Source organism: Callospermophilus lateralis, chromosome 20, assembly GCF_048772815.1.
Source record: "Callospermophilus lateralis isolate mCalLat2 chromosome 20, mCalLat2.hap1, whole genome shotgun sequence".
NCBI classification, from domain to species: Eukaryota; Metazoa; Chordata; class Mammalia; order Rodentia; family Sciuridae; genus Callospermophilus; species Callospermophilus lateralis.
In genome coordinates this window covers 15151956-15176661 of record NC_135324.1, presented here as the reverse complement: position 1 = coordinate 15176661, position 24706 = coordinate 15151956, and positions in this window count along the sequence as shown.

Genomic DNA, 24706 nt, shown 5'->3' with positions numbered 1-24706 from the left:
ATGGGTCTATTGATAAGAGAGGAGCACAGAACTCTGGCCCCATGGAGAGCTTGCTGGGTCAGGGGACCTGCGTTTTCAAACAGCAACCAAAACGAACATATTTAATGACTTCAAACCATTGAGAGCTCAGTAAGCCTGGGCAGACACTTTACTGAAGATCGAGGAAGTCATTTCTTGAACAAAGTGAAGAAACAGACAGGGGAGGAAGGCAGAAAGGAGATTTGGGAAGATTTTAACTCTGGGGCAGAATTATTCCAGTGGTGGAGCAGGTCATGCCCCACCCAAGGGCCTGGAGCTCAGAGGGTGGCCTCTGGGATGTGTCCAAAGCTCTAGTGAGAGGCTGATGGTATGCAGGGAACTTTTACTAATTGTGTCCTCTCCCCTGTCCCCAGGTGTGTTTGGTCTTAAAGCCATCAGCCCAGAGGTGAGTATCCCTTTCTAGTTTGCACAGAGGGGTCCCCTCTTTTGTTGGAGGCTCAGGAAATCATAGCTGCCGTGTAGGTGAGTCAAAAGGGCCTAGATGAGCCGAATACCTGGCACAATTTTCAAGATCTTAATTCAAAGTTTGGGAGTTATGCCAAGACCAGAAGGAAACCACTGAGTCACTCTGTACACTCCAGTTATGCAGATTTTCATTCTGAAAGGCCTGAAGACTCTCTTGAGATTGCATTTCTGTCACAGGGGAGCGTAGGAACAGAAGTGGAGCATGAACCCAGGTCACACAGGGTGCTGCCTTGGCCTCGAAGAATCCTAGGAAACACTCCAAGTGTAGCTTTCAACCGGGTGAGGTCTCTTCCAAACAGACAGAAGGTCCTTGTGGAAGCTCCAAACCTCTAATCCTAGTGTAATCCGAGGACAGAAGCACAAATCCAAAATTCAGAGGAATGAAAACCTGAACTAAGCATTGGCTTCCCTGAAAATCAGGAAGCAAAGCACTTGATACGTGTTAATTCCTCCTTTTGATTCCTCAGGAAGCATTACCACATATAAGAAGTGGTGTGTGTGTGTGTGTGTGTGTTTTTCCCAAATCATCACTTGAATCTGTATTTTAGGCTTTTTTTAGAAAACTATATATGGATAAGAGAAGAAGAAAATAGGAGCCGCGCCTGACTTCCTTCCTCGGCCATGGTACGTGCAGCAGTGAGTGGGAGGAGATGTGGAAAACGAGGCTGGACAGATCCAGGTGAGAACCTGTTGAAAATGTGGGTGGTGGGGGGCGGTCTGTGACGTGCACGTTACTGATGGAGGACATGAAATGCCGATGGACCTGAGACAGGGAAGCAGAACACCTGCTTTACTTTCTCCTTACCTTGTCAAATTCAGCCTCTGCTTCATCAGTACCTTCTAGGGAGACTGGAAAAAGCATCTTGCTGAGCCACAGGGTATACGGGTAGGAAGGACAGTAGAACGAATCAGTCATTATGACCCTCTGTACATATATAACGATACAACTGGTGGGATTCTTTAACAGGTACAACCAGAAGAATGATGAGAAATGATACTCCATTTTATTTGATGTGTCAAAGTACATTTGACTGTCATGGCTTAACTAATTAAAACAAATAGGGAAAGATTTAAGAAAAAAGAATTTTAGCATTTAGAGGTGAAATGAAAGCTCCTGTAGGGTTATCCTGCAGGGAAAGCAGATATGATTGTTCGTGTAGAAGTGGGTATTAAATGAGGATCATACATTTTCAAATGGAGATAAGGGGACCATTTGGCTGTGGCTTTGGAAGTGAGACGTGGCGGCACCTCAGAGCCCAATGTGAGATTGGAAATTGGCCTTCGGGCTGCTCTTCTGTTGACTTCAATCTCCAGTTGGTCCATGGTCCCTTTTGTCCCCTAGGTGAGAACCTGGACATCCACCAGTACACTTGTGAGATCCTTGGAGTTAAGTTTTATCTTCACTGTGAATAAAAAGAACGTTGGAATTTAAAGTCCCAAATCATGAGAATATTTAGGGAACAAATATCAGACAGAGTGTCCGAAAGAGCAAGCACATGGTTTTGGATCTCTGGAGAGCTTCATTACCTGGTGGTATGCAGAAGATAGATCATAACAGTTGATTTGTTGTGAATGATTCTCCCAACTATGACATTCTGGGGAAGGCAACAGTTTGGAGAGAACAAAAAGTTTAATGGTTGCCAACAATTAGTAAGAAGGGCATGCAGGGGAGTCTCCGGGCAGTGAAAATATTCTCTATGATATTATAATGCAGGGTATATGTCATTCCCATTCCAAGTCCATTAGATGTATATCATGAAGAGTGAGCACCACTGTGAACTGTGGTGGGTGAGAATAAGATGGGCAAGATGGGACATCATGGGCACCCTCTGTTCTTTCCACTCAGTTTGGCTGTGAGCCTAAAAGTGTTCTAAAAGGATAAATTTAATAATTTCTTAAAAGTCCGAAAAGGTTCCTGGAAAATAAGAAGCCCAAACAGCCTTAGCATGATTTCAGACTTACGGATTAACGTTGATGTGTAAAATCTCTGTTGAAAAATAGAGCAAATAGCGGAACAATGATGTGTGTCCATTTTTAACATTTCTTTGAAAGAGACAGAGCAAGGGAAGAAAGGAAAAGAAAATGAGAAATGATAGAATGAGAGGGAGAGAGAAGATGTGTCGAATTGATTGGCCCCATGTTTGGGTTCCCTGAATTTGGCAAATGCCTCAACCTGGGATCTCTTGTATGCTGGTGACAACGTGGGTGACAGAGAGTGGAGCAGCTTTCTTTATCCACAGTGACAGGTCCAGTCACTCTCTGAAACTTGGCCCCAGATCAAAAGTCTAGGGTCTCTTAAGAAACCTGAGTGCGCTTGTTTTGCAGCTGATGAGGTGTGTTCCTTCTTTGGGGTGTGACATTCCTGAATCTGTGTCTCGCTTCCACGAACCTCTCCTGATACCTTTTCCTCTAGTTTGGCCTTACATCTTTAGAGTAAATCTTTCCAACGCTAAGTTCCTGGAAAAGGTCAAGCACTGAAACACTGACAGATAATTGGTCCTTTGGGCAGGGCTCCTTCTATCCAGAGCACAGTTAACAAGGAAAGAAAATGGACCAAAGCAGGCCAAAGGATGGGAGAGATTCTTCCTACTTACTATCTAAATAATTTGGGTGGAAGCCGGGCACCATCTGAAGGATGGTCAATCAAAAATACTTCTGTGAAAGTTAAAAATCACTTACTTTCAAAGTTGTCTTGGGAATGGAATATGATTTTAAGTTTAAACATGCTTTTTCTGTCTTAAATTTCTAAGTGTATCTTTATTACCTTTTTTGTTTTTTTGTGGTCTGAATTAAGACTGCTCCACTCAAATCAAATGTTTCCTGAATAATTGCTTTGTGTTCTATATCCCTCAAGGAGATATAGAAAGTACCTACTGGAGTAATTCCCATGTTTCTAGATGTGGAGACTGAGTCCTGGAGGCTAAGTTACCAGAAGTCACTCAGTGATTATATGGTGGTGGTAATGACCCATTTCTGCCTAATTCCAAAGTGAGCCTCTTAATGAAGCTGTCACCTTTCCCTATTGAGGACATTGAAGAAATGGTTTTGCTGTCACATTTCCCTACTAGGGATGTTAAAGAAATTCAGTAAAGGGGGAATAAGAAGGATTTCACGAGGAATTGTTTTTTCAAAATGAAGAGTAGCTCTAGCTACCAACATTTACTGCAAAGGACCACTCTAAAACCCAAATGTACCAACTCAATACCTTGTTCGCAGTGCCCATATAGTATCACCACTTGGCATGATATTGATTTGCTTTTTATCATATTTGAGCTCCAATGGAGAGTTCTGAAATGTTGAAATAACATCACCATATGGATAATTACAAGATAGGCTATTTTTGCAACTGTCTCGAAGAGAAATAATTAGATGCAATGTACCACTTGTTTTATTTGTCTTTGATCTTGCTCTGCAGCACTCACCAAAAAAAAAATTAAATGAAAAATGCATCGTTAAAAAAAACACAGAACAGATCATAAATTTTCACAAATAAAAACTCAGAGGAGTGCTATTGAACCATATCTACAAATCCCAGGAAATAATCATTGCCCTATAGCATAGGGATTAAAGATGTGCAGACTTAAACCAGACTTTCCTTTATTCAATACCCTTTGTAAAGTTTTTTCTTTTTCTTTTTTTTTTTTTTTTAAATTTTTGCCCCTCAGCAAGAGGTGGTCTCCATTTTTTTCCTTCCATTGAATCTGGGTTGGCTTTGGGATGGGTTGTGGTCAATAGGGCGTGATAGAAGAAAGGTTCTGATACCCTGATCTTGCACGCACCCTTTCCTCTTGGTGCCCCACCATTCATGGTGACAAGCCTGGGCGGGCCTCCTAGAGGTGCTTGGAGCAGAAATGAGCCTCCTGCCTGAGCCATCACAGATCAGCAGTCCCTGACACACGGCATCTGATGATGGACGCGGGAGGCAGCCTAAACAGTTAGCCCTGATGGAAGGAATGAGTCATTCCAATGAGTTCAGCCCAAAAGGCCAATCCACAGAACCAGAAATTAAAGAAATGGTCATTAGTTCAGTTTTGTTTGGGAGAAGAGAGAATGGCTATTGCTTAGGTTCAAATCCCGCTTTCATCTCTTTCTACCTGTGGGACCATGGCCAGGTTAATGAGCCTTCAGAGGACAGACTTCTCATCTGTTTAATGGGGGATGATGTTGTGGTGATTGATGCTGTTCTCACATATGGGCAGTTCTCCTACTTTGGCCATTCAGTAGAGGACACCATCTGCAGAGCTCTTTAAAGTTAGGGTGATCAGGTGACTAACTTTACCCAACTAAATGTCAGTAGAATTTAATTTTATTGGTTTCTTTGAGTTATTCAAAGCATGCATGGAATTAAAAATAATTTTCTCTCCTAAACCTGCAGTGTTCCAGGTGGGGAGGGTCTGTCTTCTTGTGTCTCAGAGCAAGAAGAACATGGTTCTAGAGCCCTGTTTTGACATACAGGGAACTGAAATTCTGTGGTTGTATGTTATCAGTTCCATCCCTTCCCATGAAGATAGCACAAAAAAAATGAATAGTACCCTGATCATAAGGTCATGTGACAACATATATGAACTTTTAGTACAATACCTGGGACATGAAAAATATTCAGTGATAATGAATATATCTATTCCTGCCCTATCAGAGAACAACAAAACAAAGAAGTATTCATGGGGGATGGGATGTACAGGTTTCTTTTTAAAAAAAATAATTAGGTTCTTAATTGATATTCATGCACCATTTTAATATCATCCTACAATAAATCAGGGCTTAAAACTTTGTTTATCTGTTCACTGTACCAAGAAAATGCACTATAATTGGAGCTTAATATCATTTGCTTCGTCTTTGACTCCATAAACTTAATATAATATTAGTTCTTCCATTTTTTAACTACAAAATAATTTCAAAATCATCTTAGGGGAGTTGAGGATTATGATTAATATATATTTATAGCACTTCCCAGTGTTTGTTTGAGATTACTTTTTAATTTATCACTGTCACCGTGCTGTAGCACTCCAGAAACATCTGCGTCTCAAGGTGAATGTTCATTGCACCTTTATGTAAGTGTTTGAGAAGTGAAGTCATCGACAGGCCCCTTCAGCTTACACCGGGGTCCAGTCACCTGGCCTTTAAAACATCATCAAAATCTGACTTGTGAAAGGGAGCTATGACTGTAGATCTGTGTACCAGTGGGTCAAAAATTATAAGATTTCAGATCAGCAAGAGAAAGCTTGGTGAATTTAAATCTTATAATTTAAATAATGGAATTTATTTTTTGTACTAGGGGTGGGGTCTCATGCAATGCATGCTAAGCAGGTACTCTACCCCTGAGCTACACCGCCAGCCCTTTGGACAAATCTTGAGATAGGGCCTTGCTAAGTTTCCTAGGCTGGCCTTGCACCAGCAACCCTCTTACATCAGCCATAGTGGAATTGTGATAGTGGAGAAGAAAATTCCTTAGCCCCGTGTTCTCAAGTGTGGGAAATCTTGCTTATTGGAGGGCTTTGGCAATGTTGAGAGACATTTTGATTTTCACTGCTCAATGGGAAGTACTGCTGCCAGGATTTACCGGAAGGCTGTCAGAGATGTTCACTGGTTCTTGAACAACTTTGAAGGCAGAGTGTGTTTCCATCCGTGAACCACAGTCGACTTGGAGGTTGCTGACTGTGTGTTGTGTTGCAATAATGATCAGGTATGGTCTTGCCTCTTCACAAATTTCATCTACACAAACACAGTGGGCAGAACTCATTCTTTCATTTTATGGATTGTCAAAATTATCAGGAATTTGCAAGAAGAATGCCAACATTGTATTAGAAGGGCTCCTCTACCTTCCCTTTGTTTTGGTGTATTTCTCTGGCAGCCTGGTCATTGCCATCCTGCCTGATGGTGCAGTCAGAAGACACAGAAGCAATGACTGGTGAAGCATGACCCAAAGGGGACATTTACTTAATGTAGTGGCATCCCCTCCTCCACAGAAAAACTTAACTAAGCTTCTCCAGAAATATTCACCATAATTAATTTTAGGGCTATCTGCAAAAAAAAAAAAATCTCTACAAAATAGTTCGATGTAGGTAAACTTCCTATTTTCCTGTTGCTCTATTACTTGGCCACTGGCCTGGAAGAAATCGGCACTCCAGGTGCTGAATGCCCCTTTACTAGTTTTTCACAAATATTTATCCAGTATAGGAGTTTGTAGAAGTGTGTTTGCAAATGCAAAATGGGATAATAAAAAGACAGATCCTTTAACAAGGCCTCTGGCCTTGAGCTCGGGCTTCACAGAGATGTCTACATTTCTAAGCTAAGAGAAGTTGCCAGCTGGGCTGCATGATAACAACTGGCAGGGGGAGGAAAGAAAGGGGAGAAGAAGCTCTCCCCTTCTCAGGTGTTGTCCTTGAAGGGTTATCTTGCCCAAAATAGTAAAAAAAAAAAAAAAAAAAAAAAAAAAAATTAAAACTGCTTTTATGTGAACTTCTGCAGACTGTGAACTTCTGAGCTCCTCCCCTTACATGCTGGGTATAAAGTTCTGAAACTACCTGAACTTGGCGGGGTTCAGAGGATTAATTGATTACAGCAAAAGCTGTGCCCTCTGAACCTGGTTGCAGCCAAGTAAAACTGTTTCCTGCTATCTTTGGTGCCTTGCCTCATCTGTCCCCTGCAACACTAACACTGTCATTATCTCAGTGGAGATGTTCGAAAGTCCTAATGGGAGCTCTCGAGAGCTTCTAGGTAGCTGGTGTGGAACTGATGGGTGCAGAGATGCAGCTTTTCCTGGATTGGAGGGCGCTCATCATGTTCCCATCCCTTCATTCTCAGATAATTGACTGGGCTGACATCCTCATGACCACTCCCCATTTTTAATGTTACAAGTGTTGGATGTTAAGCCAATCAGTCTTCTTCTGTTACTTCATTTCTAACTGGGTACCACAAAACATGGAGAGAAATAAAAAAGGTGGTACATGATCAGGGGAGAAGCACTCCTAATTTGGCTGGAAGATTGAAAGGAGAGAAATAAAGGCATGGATTAGTTTGATGCACATTTACAAAGTGTCTACCATGTTGGGTGTTAGGGAAGAGCCGGGCAATCCCAGTGGCTTGGGAGGCTGAGGCAGAAGGATGGCGAGCTCAAAGCCAGCCTCAGCAACAGCAAGGCACTAAGCAACTCAGTGAAACCGTGTCTCTAAATAAAATACACAATAGTAAGGAACTAAAATTTTTAACTTGTGGTTATGTAGATTTGTAATGTGACTTTTACCCTTTTCTTTTTGGGGTATATCTTTTATATTTCTCATTTCAAATTTTAAAGCAAAATAAGTGAAAGACATTCTAAGAGATGCCAGTAATCTTATACTTAAATCACACATATGTGTGTTTATACACCTGTGCATGTATATGCATATACATATATATTTATACATCTACACACACACACACACACACACACACACACACAAATATACATTTTTGAACCCACAGCTAATGTGCCATTATTCGCATGGAATTGTAAGGCAACCAAATAGTTCATTTCATAAACAGGAACGTCCACTATGCATGTAAATTAATAAATCTACTTCTGTGATATTAATTTTCCACATTCGAGCTTCTGACTTTCAAAGAAAAAGTGCTTCAACAATGAGAAAGTTTCACCTGGAGCATGTGGAATTTATTCAATTTGAGTTGAACATAAGTCTTATGGGAAATCAGGCATGTCAGAAATTTTTCCTGTAGGTAATGGAAATAAAACTAGTCATCGTTTTTGAAATACATCAAACATGAACACACACCTAGAGTCCCAGGAAGCTGTGGGTTTAATGAAATGGCCAGCATACATTAACCTATCAAACACTGCCTATGGTAATTAGGTATTTTCATGACGGATACATTTTTGGCAGTTTTCGGGGTCCAACTGAACTCAGTTGAAGTATTTTTGACATTTAGTAAATAGCAGCCCACTTTTATCATTGTAAATATGCCCCAATATAAAATGGCAACAATTAAGGAACAGACAATCAAAAGTATTTTACAGTGACACCTGAGCCTATAACCACTACAGACTCACTCCAGATACTCCAAAGATGTATTTATTACAAAGGCAAACGGAGAATTTTCATAGACTTGACAGGGCAAAAAAGCTGAAAAAAAAAACCCAAAAGATTTGCAGAGACTCCCTTAAGTCTGGCTTCCTTTTCTGGGTATTCAGAACGGTTTTGGGAATACCTGTCTGTCACCTCTGAAGAAAGTTTAGACCACATAATGATCTGTAGGCACACTCATAAGCCTTCTCTCTTCAGCTTCTTAAATGCATTAGACTCAATTTTTCCTGGGGCTATTTCCCACTTGAGATATAATTTTTTCCCATAATTATCATTATTTCAGACCTATACATTTAAATTATTTTAGTAACAGCCAATATGATACGGTACCGACTCTATTGATCAGATCCTAATCAGTTGGCTAGTCACAGACAATAACTAGGGAGGGACTTCGTAGCCTGCTAGGGATGTTATGACAAATTAGCTTTGAAGTTTAACAAACCTGTGTGATGAATACTTTCATCTAACAAGAATTTATAAAACTGGTATTCATCCAGGAGTATAGACTGAGCATATACAATGTAAAAGGCAGATACATTTTTCTATTATTAATAAGAAACAAATGTAGAAAGGCTATGATTCTATCCAAAGTTATATTTTGGAGTATTACAAGCTAAAAATAGGCATATGATAAGCACCAGTGTGAATTTAACCTTCATGAACACCCCCACAACACCCTCAATCCCTGTGCCAAATATGGAGAAAGAGAAAAAAAAAACACATATAAACGGTTATCTGTTTCCTAGTGGAACTTTGGGTCTATCTGGGAAAGAGAACCTAAAGTATGTAATAACTAGATTATTGTATCCAGTTGAATGTCAATGCATCCTGACCACTGAGGGTCAAGAATAAAGGCAAATCTATATGGAAGAATTTTATACGAGCTTTTGGTCTAGTCAGCCCAGTGGTGGGATTCCTAGTTTCATGGCAGTACTATCTACCAACCCTAGACCAATGTTCTCTGATGGTAGATATCCGGTGCTGGTTAAATGATATGGCCCCTAAACCAGGCAGGTGCTTCTTTGGAGACCACAGACCACACAACCCCCTATTGTCCTGCTGCCACGGCATCAGTGGCTGTCAATCATTCTGATTGTGCTGCTACTTCTCTTTTGTAGAGCAAGGTATATCATCTTTGTCCTCAAGAAAACGAAGAGGGAATTAAAATTAAAAAATGAACTTGGTGGTGCAGAGTAAAATGAGAGTCATTTTCTGGGAAAGAAATTGGAAAATAATCCTAGATGCTTAATATACAAAAGCATGATGTTATCCAAATTATGTTGACATTTCACTCTTAGGTGACTTGCCCCTTAGGACATTTGGTTTTATAGTTGCTGAGGGAGTAAAAGATGCTGGAATTTCAAGTGTTAGGAGAAAACTTATGTATAGAATATGTCAATCATGAGTCTGATGGAGGGAGCCTGGCTGGGGAAGAACACAGGAGTTCTAAAGGGGGAGACTCACGACGTGACAAAGCTCGGCAGGGAAGCAATTAGTGTGGGCATCCTTGTTTATAGAAAGACTCATCTAGCATGAGCCAGTGATTCACAGTAAACAGCCAAAGCTGCTGGGGTTGCCTCTTCAGGGGTAGAAGGTCTTACAGCTCTCACAGTGGAAGTAGAACCTGGGATTTAACCCATTAAGAAACCACGGTTGAGAAATCAGTGGTGAAGTTATCTAATGAACATGACATTCACAGGTGACCCCCGTCTGAAAAAAATTGGGAAGCATTGGACAGGGACCAAGTGGATGATCAGGGGAACCTCATGGTCTAGGAAGTACTTAGATGTGCTATATTAAGTTAGATTAGAATAGTTGCACAAATGTGCACAATAGTTGCACAAATGATGCACAAACTGTGCCATCCGGGAGAAAGTTCAAAGAAAGGAACAGAACGGGGACAGGTACAGAAAATATACTTGGCTATTGGCTCAAGTTTTATTTATTTTTTTTATTATTGTTTTTGCTTTTTTTTTAACAGAAAAGAGAAGGAAAAGCAAGCGGAAGATAGAGGATTTTGGAGAAGTAGGGAAGAAAATAAAGTATATATATTGACAGAGGAAGAGGAGTGGATTTTAAGCAAGGAAGATGGGCAATCCTGCAAATCTATTTCAGACAGATCAAGGGCAAAAACACAATTAAGTATATCCTTGTGCATTTGAAATCACATCCTGTGGCCAGTTTCTTCTAGAAGGGTCAATAATTCTATTGGCTAGAATTTCATGTAAGTGCAATAATCCTTATGAGTTCCCCATGTTGTTAGTCATAGACCAAAAAAAAAAAAAAAAAAAAATGATTCTTAACCAAAAAAGCTCATCTGCTTTCAGAGTTCTTTCCCCAAATCACATAAGGCACATACCAGTATTGACCAGTACCAGAAATGCAAGGCAGACAAGGAAATGAAAGCTCATGGTCGGTGGGAATTGTCAGGGGAGATGTTCTGGATGATAGCAGATTGAAACTGGGTTCCAAAAAACTAAAGTAGGAAAGGTAAACACTGAGAGAGAGGGTGAAGGAGTGTGTCATCTGTGCTTGACATTAGTTTAGATGTGAGGGGGGACAATATGAAAATATAAAAAGAGAGATCCATTGTTTTTGTCTTCTAATAGCCATTCCCAGTATCAATAAGATTTGGTATCATCTATAAAAGTGGAGACGGCTGTCATTTTTTATTTGACTTTATCAATCATGAAGTTTTATTTTTTATCCTCATTCCTAGATAGAAGCTTCTGCTGGATTTCTCAATAGGGGTTAGAGAAGTGATTGAACATCCTAATGACCATCCTGTGTTTCCCAAAGTGATAGTTGCTAGTCACATATGATGATCAAAATTGAGGTTAATTAAAACCAAATGGAATAGAAAATTTTCTCCCACAATTGAAACTAGACACATTCAAATATCCAGTTGCTACATGAGACTAGTGGCTACTATTCTTGACAACAAAAGGTAATATTGGGTTTATGATCACTTCCATCATCTGAGAAAGTTCTGGTACTCATCACAGAGAAACCAATAGCATGCATTAGTAGATACTTTATGATGGAAGATAGATGGTTTTGCTTGTAGGAGCAATCTTGTAAGAATGAGAGACAGGAATCATTTAATCATTTATGTGCTGAAACTTAATCATTGAGCTGTGTAAGCTTAATCATAAAGTTTGCTGAATCATTGATTTGGTCATCAAATCAATAAATACATATTGACACTTCACTGTAGTAGGCACTGTCATTGACTGAGGGATAGGATACAGTAGTTGTCCCAAACTCATAATCCCATGTTGTTCAGAGAGACTCAAGGCTGCTGAGAGATCCATAGTAGCACTGGATCAAATGTAAAATTACACCTGAGTTACGAAATGAATTACAGCATTCCATTTGGGGGTAGCAATTTGTCCTAAAGAGTCAGGGGATTCTTCTCCGTGGAGATGAGATAAAAATCTAAAGGTCAATGGGGGACTTTTCTAGATAAAGGAGAAAGATATGGTAGGAGGATTGGAGAAGACTATTTTATGCAGAGAACACAAGATGTATGGTCTCTGCAGAATGAGCTTCCCAAGGACAGTCAGAAGTCTAAAAGAGGACTATCCCTGGTTAGATTTTTTTACCTGAATCTTATAGAAGTTGGTCTCAGCAGTACAAATAGAGTTTAAATTGAGCACATTATTCAGGTTAGTAAGATGTGTTTGAATTTTAAGTAAAAATTAGAATCTTGGATATTAGGACTTTACATATTCCTAAATCACGGGGCGCTGAGGCTCCTGGGTAGCTGATAGGTGAACGGGATAGCATGTATTGCTGATCCATAAATGATTTGAAGAAATAGGTGCTCCTAAGCCATAAAATATCCATCACCTTCTTGGAGGCTTTTTCTCATTGTGTTCACCTCTTCACCATCTTGGCCCAAATCAGTCTTCCCATAAAAGATAATCCGGTTCCAAGTCCTGTTAAATTACTATGATCATCAATGAGGAAATAACCCAGGTGGAACATAGGCTGGAGTGGAAAAACACATTTATACTAATAATACAAAAGCTGCAGTGTGAAATTAGGGGATAATGCTAGAATTACTGCACTTAACCTCTCATTCTTCGTAGTAGAAAGTCAGGAAGACATGGTGTACTACAAACCCATCCACGCAGCGTTTCCATGGCTGCTCAGGCAGAGAAAGTGCAGCTCTGGTAAAAAAAAGGAAAGGTGACATTGGGACTGGTTCAGAGCAGAGGCAAAATTGTATTTTGCATCTGTTGCTGGCAAAGCATTCTTTTAGGGCATAAAGAGGTTTTCTGATGCGCCGTCCTTGGGATTAAATTAACATGACATTGTCGGGTTGCTTTTGGTATGGGCAGTACCTCCTTTCTGCTGACAGAAGAGCACAATTGTCATGACCAATATTAAGACCGAGATTCAAGGGACACAGCCACACCACCTTTTTCCTGTTGCTGTTAGCGTGACTTGGTATTCTACATTAGGAATGCTGTTTGTCCCAATGAAAATATGCTCAACAGGAATTTCAGAACTGGGAAGCACCTCATCTAATAATGCTTGATTCTCCCTTCAATAGCTCCATCAGATTTGTGCCCTATTCCAAAATTCCATTGCTACCATGGAAGGCATCACTATTGTGATGACTGGTAAATGTGAGTAAATGAGTAGCCTACACATAAGCACTCTGACACTCATTTAGATAGGGCATGAGCAAAATATATCTTTTGCTTTCAGCCTACAATATTTTACAAACATTCATGAATATTATGACATCACAGTTTGGGGTGTTCTCTCTTTCTCTCTCTCCTGTCCCCTTCTGGATCATGCTCACGCCCCTCTCCTCCCTCTTTCCTGTATCACCCGTGTCAACTTGGAAATCATGCACCAATGATGTAGAATACAGCATCCTCATTTAATTACAAGCTGCTGTGTTTTGGATATTTGTGACTCTCCAACATTCATGTTGACACTTAACCCCTAAGAGCTGGGCCCTTAACTGTGAGAAGTAAATTTGTGTTCCTTGACAGTTCCCCAGTCTGTGGGAATTTGCTACAGCAGAACAAATGCTGTGGCACATTTGCATATTTTGTGTGTGTGTGTGTATGTATGTGTGTGTGTGTGTGTGTGTGTGTATTTTATATATATATACGTATGTGTATATATGTGTATATATAATGTCAAGTTTCCGAGGGGCAATACCTGTCAATTTATTGCCACATACTCAGTGTAGGGAATTAGTCACTAATGCAAAATAAAAACACTTCCAGGCACACAATGATCAAAGATAAGTACCACCAATGAATTCTCACTCAATAATCTGTTTAAAGTATATTTCATAAGGAAGAGGTGAGTAGCATGAAAGAATGAAAAGTAAAGAAAATGAGAAATGTCCGAGTAAATAGAAGCAAACATTTTATACTTAAAACAATGATAATGTCAAATTTCATGGATTTAACTATTCAAGATTGTACCAAATTTTTATTAATTAATTAGAACTGAAGGATAATGAAAATAATATCAAAATTTGCAATGTAAGTAAAGCATTATCTAGGTGACAATTACTACTTAAATGCTTTCATTAGCAATGAAAAATGCTGCAATTAATGAACTAGACATCCACCCTAATAGAACAAATGAACAATTCCAGGAAAGTCCTAAAGAGTACAAATTATGAGAAGTAAAAGGAAATATAGAGAAGAGATGCAAAACCAAATTTGTTCTTTTTAAATGCTTAGCACAATGAGAAAGCTTTGTCTGATATGCAGCGGCACACACCTGTAATCCCAGCAGCTCAGGAGGCAGAGGCAGGAGGATCATGAGTTCAAAGCCAGCCTCAGCAATATGGAGGTACTAACAACTCCGTGAGACCCTGTCTCTAACAAAAAAAATACAAAAAAAAAAATAGGGCTAGAATGCAGAAGAGTCTCACCATCCCATTTCTGTGCTTTTCCAATTCATCTTCCAAATCCCTGAGAATCACTGATCTTCTCTCTATTTCTAGAGTTTTGCCTTTTCCAAACAGTTGGCTCATACCAATTGACCTCTTGCTTTAAGCTATATGCACTGAGGTTTCTTCTATGATCTTTCAGTTTTGAGAGCTCATTTCAAGTCTGACAATATTTCATTGTGAGATTTACCATAGTTTGGTTATCTGTTTACCTGTGGAAGGATATCTCGGTTGTTTCTAGTTAGTATAGGGAAATTAGGGATAAAGCTTCTGTGAATATAATATGCAGGTTTGTATGTGGACATCAGCTTTGAACAAACTGGATAAATATCTAGGAGCACAATTCCTAGAAGTCATGTTAGGGATATGTTTAACTTTGTAATAAATTCTCAGGCTTTCTTCCAAGTGCCTGCATAGGTTTGTATTCCCAGCAACAAAGAATGAGAAATTCTCTTGCTTCCTGTCCTTGCCAGTATTTGGTAGTAACATCATTTCTTTTTCTTTTAGCCACACTGATAGGTGTGTACTGATTTTAATTTGCACTTCCCTAATAGCACAAAGAAATGCTAACCATCTTTTGAAGTGCTTATTTGCCATCTTTATACCCACTTCTCTGAAGTATTTGTTCATGTCTTTTGCTCATTTTCTAATTGGATTTTTTTTAATACTGATTTGGGGACTTCTTCATCTGTTGTAAATGTCAGTCCTGTGTCAAGTATAATTTTCTACTGTGTGATTTTGTGCATGTTTTATAATTGTGCATTTCACATGTAGGTCAATAATCCATTTTGAGTTAATTTTTATAAAGTTGGAAGGTCTGAGTCTAGATTCATTTTGTTTGTGTCAGTTCCCCCTATGGATTTCAAATCATCTCAGCAGCATTTGTTGAAAAGGTCACCTTTCTTCATTTAATTGTCTTTTACCTTCTTGTCAAAGATCAGTTAAATCTATTAGTGAGGATTTAATTCTGGGCTATCTTTTCTGTTCTATTGAAGAGTAATTAGAAGCAAACATTTAATACTTAAGTGTGTACCCATTATTTCACCAATTATTTGACCATCTATCGACCAATTATTTCACCAGTACCACACCGGGTTGACAGTAAGGCATGAAGCTGGGTACTGTCAGCTCTTCTACTTTGATCTTCTGTTTTGTGTTTGCTATCCTGGGTCTTTTAACACGCAATATGAGCTCTGTCACTCTGTCAATATCACTCTGTCATTATGAGAAAAAAATCACTTGCTGGAACTTCAAACAGGATTGAATTGAACCTTTTTGTAATTAAGAAGAATTGGCATCCTGATATCATTAAGTCTTATCTATGAACATGGAATATGTCTCCATAAACAGTCATATGTCACTTAGGGATGAGGAAAAGTCCTGAGAAATGTGTCTTTAGGCATTTATTTTTAAATTGTGTGAACATCATAGAACACACATTGACAAACCAGGACACTTGTGATGTTGCCAGGGGTTATATTATTACAAGTCCACCATTATACATAGGGTCTGCCATTGATTGAAAGGTCTTTATGCAGTGTTTGACTGTGCTACCCTCTGTACTTTCTTTCATCAGAGTTTTGAAGTTTACCTCATATAGATCCTACATGTTTCCTAGATTATATCCAAGTCTTTTATGTGGGGGTATTACTATAAGTGGTACTTTTTAAATTGCAAGTTTCTTTGCTAATGTAGAGGAAAGCAGCTGACTTTTGCAGATTAACTTGCAATGCTTCAGTCTGAACTATAATAGTTTACTAATCCCAGGAGTTTTAGTTTTATTTTTCAATTCTTTGGGATTTTTTTCTACGTAGATGTAGATGTTTATGTGAAACACAGATAATATTGTCTTATTTCTCCCTTCCCAAACTGTGTACATTGTACTTCCTTTTTTTTGACCTGTTGCATTAGCTGGGACATCTAGTGAGGCTGAAGAGGAATTCTGAGAGGGAATACATTCACCTTGTTGATCCTCCTGTGGAGATGGAATCTGGTTCCTTGTTATCAAGTGTGAAGCTAGCTGTAGATGGTTTGTAGGTATTCTTTAATAAGTTCAGGAATTTCTACTCTATTTCTAGTTTGTTGGAAATTTTAAAAAACAAATCATAAATAGACATTGAATTTTCTTAATGGCTTTTCTGTTTTGATTAATAAGATTATATGATTTTTTTCTTCAGTAGTCTGCTGATATGATAGATGACATTGATTGATCTGTGAGTATTGAATCAGCTTGTATTCCTGAAATAAATTCTGCTTGGTCATGGTATATGATTCCTTTTTTATACTGTTGAATTCAATTTACCAATATTTTTCTCAGTTTATATGTGTTTGTTGCTGAAACATTTTGTTTTGAACATCACAAATGTGCCAGATGAGCCATTCATCTTAAGACATCTGTACCATAACTAAAAAGCACTGTACTGATGTTTATAATAAATTTCTGACAAACTAAAACTCATGAATGATATTGTTCTCTAATAATAAAATACTTCATCATCAACTCAAAGTAATTCTTAAATTAAAAGATCAAAATCTCCCTTCCTTTTCTTATATTTAAACCAAAATGTAAAAAAAAAATAGTCATTTTTCACCTAGAAAGAACACTTATGTTAACCAGTTTTAAATAAAACCCAGCATGCCTTGAAATAGGGGAAAGCAAGAAAAAATATTTAATTGAGCAATTTGGTATCTATGTTCATAAGAAATATTGGTCTCTCTCATTTTCCTTTCTTGGAATGTCTTTATCTGGTTTTAGTAATAGAATAATGCTGGGCTCATAAAATGAACTAGGAATGTTCTCTTTTCTTTTCGTTAGTGTTACCAGGGCATAGCTTTATTTATCTCTTGCCTTTCAATCCCTTTGTCTTTGCATTTAAAGAGGGTTTCTCCTAGACAAGATACAGTAGAGTTTTGCATTTTGCTTTTATATAAAAGCGACTTACAAAGGAACAGACTGTATGCAAAGGATGGTCTCAGGCCATATATTAGGGTGATAGTTTGCTCTGTACCTTAAATTCTCTCGCGGATCTAAGAAAAGTCATTATCTGCAGCTTGATCTGCTTTTTTCTTATTACAGAATGAGAATAATGATGTGCATTTCCTGTACACGTTAGAGCTAGAACCAGAGGGGCATACTTTCTAGGATCTATTCACGGCGCCCAAAGTAAGTGCTAGAGACATTCCCCCTCTAGAATGAAAGGCCGTTTTCTTCCAACTTTGGAAGATGGAGATAATGTTGCTCTGCAAGAGGTTAGACATTCTTTGCTCCTTACAAAAGATTTTGGCTGCTAAATTCAGATTTCCTTTCTCATAAGGTAACCCATTTCCCATAGAAGTGACCTGACCTTCTTATCTTTGCTCTGTGGGAATTGGGGTTTAGGAAACTTGCACAAAAGTAGTGATGGTTTGCGGTTTTCTAGTGTTGTGAGTGATAAACTGTCGTTTGACACTGGCTCAGGTCTCCTGTATTACGTTAGCATCCATGAAACTGCCTGGCTCACTTTTTGTCTTGGAAGTCAGGCAAACTATCACGTCCTTCCCAGTTTTTTACATGTTACCAACACATTTGCAAACATCAGTGAAAGGGAAACATTCCTAAAAACTACATGCATAAACAGCCAAAACCCATTCGAAAAGAAATAGAAAACATCCATCAAATTGCATTTATGCTTTATAATTTTATCACAAAAGAAACATCACAGATATTTTTAGGGGAATTTTACCAAGTATTCAAGGAGGGCATAATTACATGTCTTAGTAAGCTTTTGTGTCACTGTGACCAAAAGACCTGATGATCAATATAGAGGAGAGAAAGCTTATTGGGGGCTCACAATTTCAGGGGTTCAATCTATGGATGGCTACTCCATAGCTCTGGGGCCAAAGTGAGACAGAACTTCATAGCAGAAGAGTGTGAAAGAGGAAAGCAGCTAAGGACGTGGCCATCAGGAGTAGAGAGAGCTCCACTCACCAGGGACAAAATATATACCCCAAAGCCATTGCCCCAGTAACCTACCTCCTCCAGCCATACCCAACCTGCCTACAGTTACAGTCCAGTTAATGCATATCAGTGGATTAATGCACTGATTAGGTTAAGGCTCTCATAACCCAATCATTGTGACTCTGAATGTTCTTGCATTGTCTCACACATGAACTTTTGGGGGACACCTCATATCCAGAACATAACATTCCAATTTTCTACAAATTTATTCACAGAATAATAAATGAAGCAGGAGTTCCACTCCTTTTAGAAAGTGGTATAATCTTGATAAACCAAAGCAATTAAAATAAATAACGAGAAATTCTATATGAGGAGGAAAAATTGTCAGGAATTTAATTCTGTAGTGTAGATACAAAGACAGCTGAGTTCAGCAGCATATCATACATCTTGATCATTTAAATTTCACATAGAAATGCAAGATTAATTCAGAATTATATAATTCACATTTTCATGATAAAAAAGAAGAAAAATAGAGAATAATATCAATAGATTTTATTAAGTTAACAGCCACTATGGATAAATATCTTTAAAATTACAAATATAAGAGGATTTTTAAAAAATGTTTTTTAGTTGTTGATGGATCTTTATTTATTTGTATGTGGTGCTGAGAATGGAACCCAGTACATCACACATGCTAGGCAAGTGTGCTACCACTGAGCTACATCCCCAGCAACCAAAGAGGATTTCTTAATGAAGGAATCTACAATAAGTTTTGTACTCAGGAGAAACACAAATCATTCTTGTTAAAAATCACAACGAAGGTAAAAATGCACAGTGCCTACGGTGACATTCACTGTGAGATGTAGGTAAAGAAGGCAGCACAATCCATTAAGAAAAAGAAATTAATTGGTAAGAATTTAAAAGGGAGACACCAATCTGCCATTATTATTTTGCAGACTGTATTATGGCATAGAAAATAAAAAAGTGAAGAACACAGAGCATGCTTCTCATTGCTCAGTATGAAGTTAATATACACAATCCAATTGTATCATTTTATATGAGCAATTCATAGACAAAATAGTTTGTAGTTATTGGCCCAATAACAGCAAAAATAAAAATAACGTACTTTGAAATAAAATAAAATATAAAAGTTTTGAAGAAATAACTTTTTAAACTTTTTAAAAATTATTAAAAAAAAACTCTAATGTGGAGGCACATATCATAGTCAATGCCTCTAACACTTGAGAAAGGTATTAATTTTCCTGAAATTTCTTTGCATAGTCAAAGAACTTTCAGTAAATCCCAATAATTCTAATTTATTTTGAAGCCAGAAAGCTTGACAGAAGTAATTATGATGAGAAGGAGGTAAAGACTTAAGAGAAGACAAGGATAGTCATGACATAATGACCAAGTGATAGACGGAGCAAAGACGCAGTGATTTTAAGTCTGTAAGCACTTTAATGTTGGAGCACCCAGTTTTATAAAACAAACACTCTTAGACATAAAAAGTGAGACAGACTCCAACACAGTAACTGTGGTTTATCATCCTACTCTCATCAATGGAGAGATCATCCAGATAAAACAATAATAACAATAACAACAAAATCATAGTGAAACTATGGGCACACCAAATAGATTTAACAGGTGTTTACAGAGCATTTCATCCAACAGCTATGGAAAATATGTTCTTTCCATCAGCACATGGAACTTTCCCTAGAATGGACCATCTGTGAGACTACCAAACCTGTCAACAATTTTAAAAGTAAAAACGAAAGCATGTCATGTATATTTTCTCATCACAATGGACAAAACCTAGAAGTCAAGGACAAGAAATTTTAGAAATGGAACAACACTCTTTTAAATTGAACAATTTTTGAATAAATCAAAAGGGAAATTAAAACATTTCTCAAAACAAATAAAAATGGAAACAAAACATACAAAATCTCATGGGTTATAGCAAAGGCAGAACACTAATGGTTAATTTGAATTGCCAACTTCATTGGATTAACAGATGCCTAAGATTAAGAGGCTTCTGGGTGTGTTAATGTGGATGTATCTAAGAATGATTGGCATGTGGGACAGCCAACTGAAGTGGAGATCCTCCCTAAGCATGGGTGCCACCATCCAATAGGATGATGGCTTGGATGGAATAAAAGTTGGAGGAACAAGGAAGCAGCAGCAGATGCAAGCTCCATACTTCTTGAACAGGTTCTTAATTGCTGCTGGGATCTCATGAGGATACCAGACTCTCGCTCTTTCACTCTTCCAAAGCAGACTCTGCCAGTGATTCTCTAAAGAGTTTCCAGAAGCCTTTGGTCTTGGACTAGGGTAGCATCATTGATCCCTCTTGTTCTGAGGCCTCAGCCTCTTGGACTACACAGCTACTGATTTTTACAGCTCTCCAGCTTGCAGACGACCATTTTGGACTATCCAGCTTCTAGTCATTTAAGCCAACCTAATAACTCCCCCCCCACCTTCTTCTATTTTTTTTTTTTTAGTTGTAGTTGGACACAATACCTTTATTTTATTTATTTATTTATTTATTTATTTATTTTTTTAATGTGATGCTGAGGATTGAACCCAGCACCTCGTGCACATGCTAGGCGAGCACTCTACCACTGATCCACAAACCCAGCCCTAAATCCCCTTTTTATAATCATACTTCCTGTTGGTTGTGTTCCTCTAGAGAACTCTAATACAAGTACTGAGAGGGAAGATTTTAGCAATAAGTGCCTACATCAAAAATAGATTCAAATGAACAATGAAGCATGTCAATGCTTTATAAAAGCAAGAAGAAAGCAAACTTGAATTTGGGAAAGAAATGGATAAAGATGAGAGCAGAAAGAAATGAACTAGAGCCTCAGAAATCAAAACAAGACAAAAATCCAGAAGATTATTGACAAAAAGACCTGGTGTTTTGAAAACAGAAACAATACCAACCAATCTTTAGCTAGACTAACCAAAGAGAAAAAAGGAGAAACCTTAAATATGTAAAATCAGAGTTGAAAAGGAGATACCATAAACAATAGCTTAGAAATACAAAGCATCATTGAGAATTATTATGAAAAGCCATGTGCTAACAAATGGGAAGACGTAAAATAAATATAAAAATTTCCGGACACATGTGGCCTACTAAAATTGAACTACATGGACATAAAAAATGTGGATGGACCAATAGCAAATAATGAGATTTAATCAGCAATAATATTTTTAACAAAAGTCTTGCAACAAAGGAAAGTCCAGGACCAGATGGCTTCACTGCTAAATTTTACCAAAATTTTAAGGAACTAATGCCAGTTCCTCTCTAATTATTCCAAATAATTGAAAGGGAGGGAACCCTTCCAAACATATTCTATGAGACCATCATGACGCTGTTACCAAAACCCAACAAGAATACAGTGAAAAGAGGAATGGCACAAAATCCTGGTGCAAATTTTCTCAACAAAACAGCAGCAAATCTAGTTTAACAGCACATCAAAAAGATCATTCTCCAGGATCAGATTCGTTTCATCCCAGAGATATAAGAATGTTTTAAGATATGCAAATCAATAAGTGTCATACATCACATCAACAGGCAGACGGATCACAGGATCACCTCAATCCATGCAGAAACAGAATTGGATGAAATTGAATATCTTTTCAGGGTAGAAATCCTGAACAAGTTGAGATCATGCCTTGAAAGATCATGCTGTCTCTGACGATCCCACAGCTAACATCACAAAGAGTGGGAAAAACTGAACACCTTTCTCCAAAGATGAGGAACAAGATGAGAATGTCCACTCTCTCTCGCTACCCTGAATTGATATAATGGAGGCTTCAGGAGGGAAATTAGGCAAGAAAAACGAAGAAAAGGTACACAGGTAAGATGGAGGGTGTTGAATTGTCCCTGTTTAGAGATGGTATGATTCTAGAAGAAACTGAAGAACCCATGGAAAGACTGTTAGAATTGATAAACAAGTTCTTCAATAAAGTAGCAGATACAAAATTAACATGCAAAAAAGTAGCTTTTCTGTATACTGATAACAGATTGATGAGAAAGGAATCAATAAAAGCAATCTCGTTTACAATAGCTAGAGAGAGAGAGAGAGAGAGAGAGAGAGAGAGAGAGAGAGAGAGAGAGAACACCTAGAAATAGAATTAACCAAGGAAATGGAAAGCCTCTACAATAAAAATGACAAAAACACTTAGGAAAGTAATTGAGAAGACATAGAAAATTGGAAAGACCTCCCATGTTCACAGATTGGAAGAACTGTTATTGTTAATATATGTATGCTACCTAAGTGATCTATACATTCAACCCAGTCCCTATTAAAATATCAAAGGCATTCTTCACAGCATTAGCCCAAACAATCCTGGGAGCACAGAAGACCCCATATAGCCAAAGAAATCTTGAGTGAAAATAAGAAGCTGGAGGCATCACAATAAATAATTTGTAGCCACAGTCCAGAGCCATAGTGGCCACAGTGGCAGGACATCAACAGGCAGACACAGAGCCCACGGGAACAAATCCGAGATCTGAGAAATAAAGCCACGTAGGCAAAGCCAGCTAAACCTCAGCAAAAGGTGTCCTTGGAGGAAGGACAGCCTCTTCTATAAACAGTGCCATGCCAATTGGAAATCCACACTAAAACCTGACTCCTAATTCTCCTCCTGCACAAATCGGACTTAAGACCTGAAACTCGGAACCTAGGAGAGCATGTAATGGAAAAACTCGGGAGATTGGTTCTGGCAAGGATTTTCTGGATAGGACCCCAAATCACAGGAAAGAAAGGCAACACTGACAAATGGGATTACATCACACTAAAAAACCTGCACAACAAAGGAGACAATCAATAGAGGGAAGAGACAGCCTGCAGAATGAAAGAGAGAATGTTTGCCTAGCATCCATCTGACAGAGAGAGAATGTCCAGAATCTATAATGAACTAAAAATAAATAAGTAAATAACAACAAAAACTTAGCAACAACAAACACTCCACCAAAACAAGTAATCTAGTTAACACCTGGGCATATTATCTAAACAGACACTTCCCAAAAGGAGAAATGCATGTAACAAGCAAATATTTGAAAAAAAAAATAATTCAATATCATTAGCCATTGGGTAAAGGCAAATACAAACCACAATAAGGTACCATCTTATTTCAGTTAGAATGGTTGTTAGACAGAAGATGAACAATAAAACAAATAACAAATACTGGTGAAGATGTGGAGAAAAAGGAACTCTTGTACATTGTTGGGCAGAATATAAAATAATTATGGGGAATAGTATGGAGGTTCCTGAAAAAACAAATAGATCTACCATATGATCTAGCAAAATCACTTCTGGGTATATATCCAAGGGAAATGAAATCAGCATGTCAAAGAGATGCCTGTGCTGCCATGTTTATTGAGACCCTATTCACAGTGTGGAATCAACTGAGGTGCCCATCAACAGATTGAGAGGTGAAGAAAATGAGACCTGTATGCCCGATAGGGTATTATTCAGCCATAAAGAATGAAATCCTGTCATTTTCAGCAAGATGGATGGAATTGGAGGACAAGAAGTGAAATCAGCCAGACCTGGAAAGACAAGTACTACATAGTCTTTTTCCTGTGTGGAGACTTAAAGAAGAGAATTTGAAAGAATAATGATTATAAAGAGATGGAGAAATGTACCCGGGGTGGAGAGTGGAAAAGGGAGGTTGCATTTGATCAGCGCCCACTATATGCATGTTCGGAAATGTCACCCTGAATCCCATTAATATGTACAACTAATATGTGCTAATCATTTTTAAGTAATAAATGTATCTTCTAATTTTCATCACAGGGGCCATCCAAGTAAGATCTGGCTGGATTTTGATTCTATCATGAGGTTGATAGCCAAGTTGGGTAGTTTCCTTGAAGATATGAATATTTGTTGAACAGAAATATTTGGTTAGAAATAGTTTCTAAATATATTTAATTGAGCTTTGTGTTTGGTCTTTCAACCAGCGTTAGACTTTCCTGTTATGGGCTTCCCAGGTACACTTCTCAAGAGCTATATCTGAAAATGTAACGGATGTTTTTTATATATAAAAAAAATACTTGGGGCTGGGATTGTGGCTCAGCAGTAGAGCACTCGCTTAGCACAGGCAGGACCCAGGTTCGATTCTCAGCACCACATAAAAAAATAAAAAGGCATTGTGTTGTGTCCATCTACAAAAAAGAAATAGATATTCTCTCTCTCTCTCTCTCTCTCTCTCTCTCTCTCTCTCCTTAAAAAAAATACCTGTACT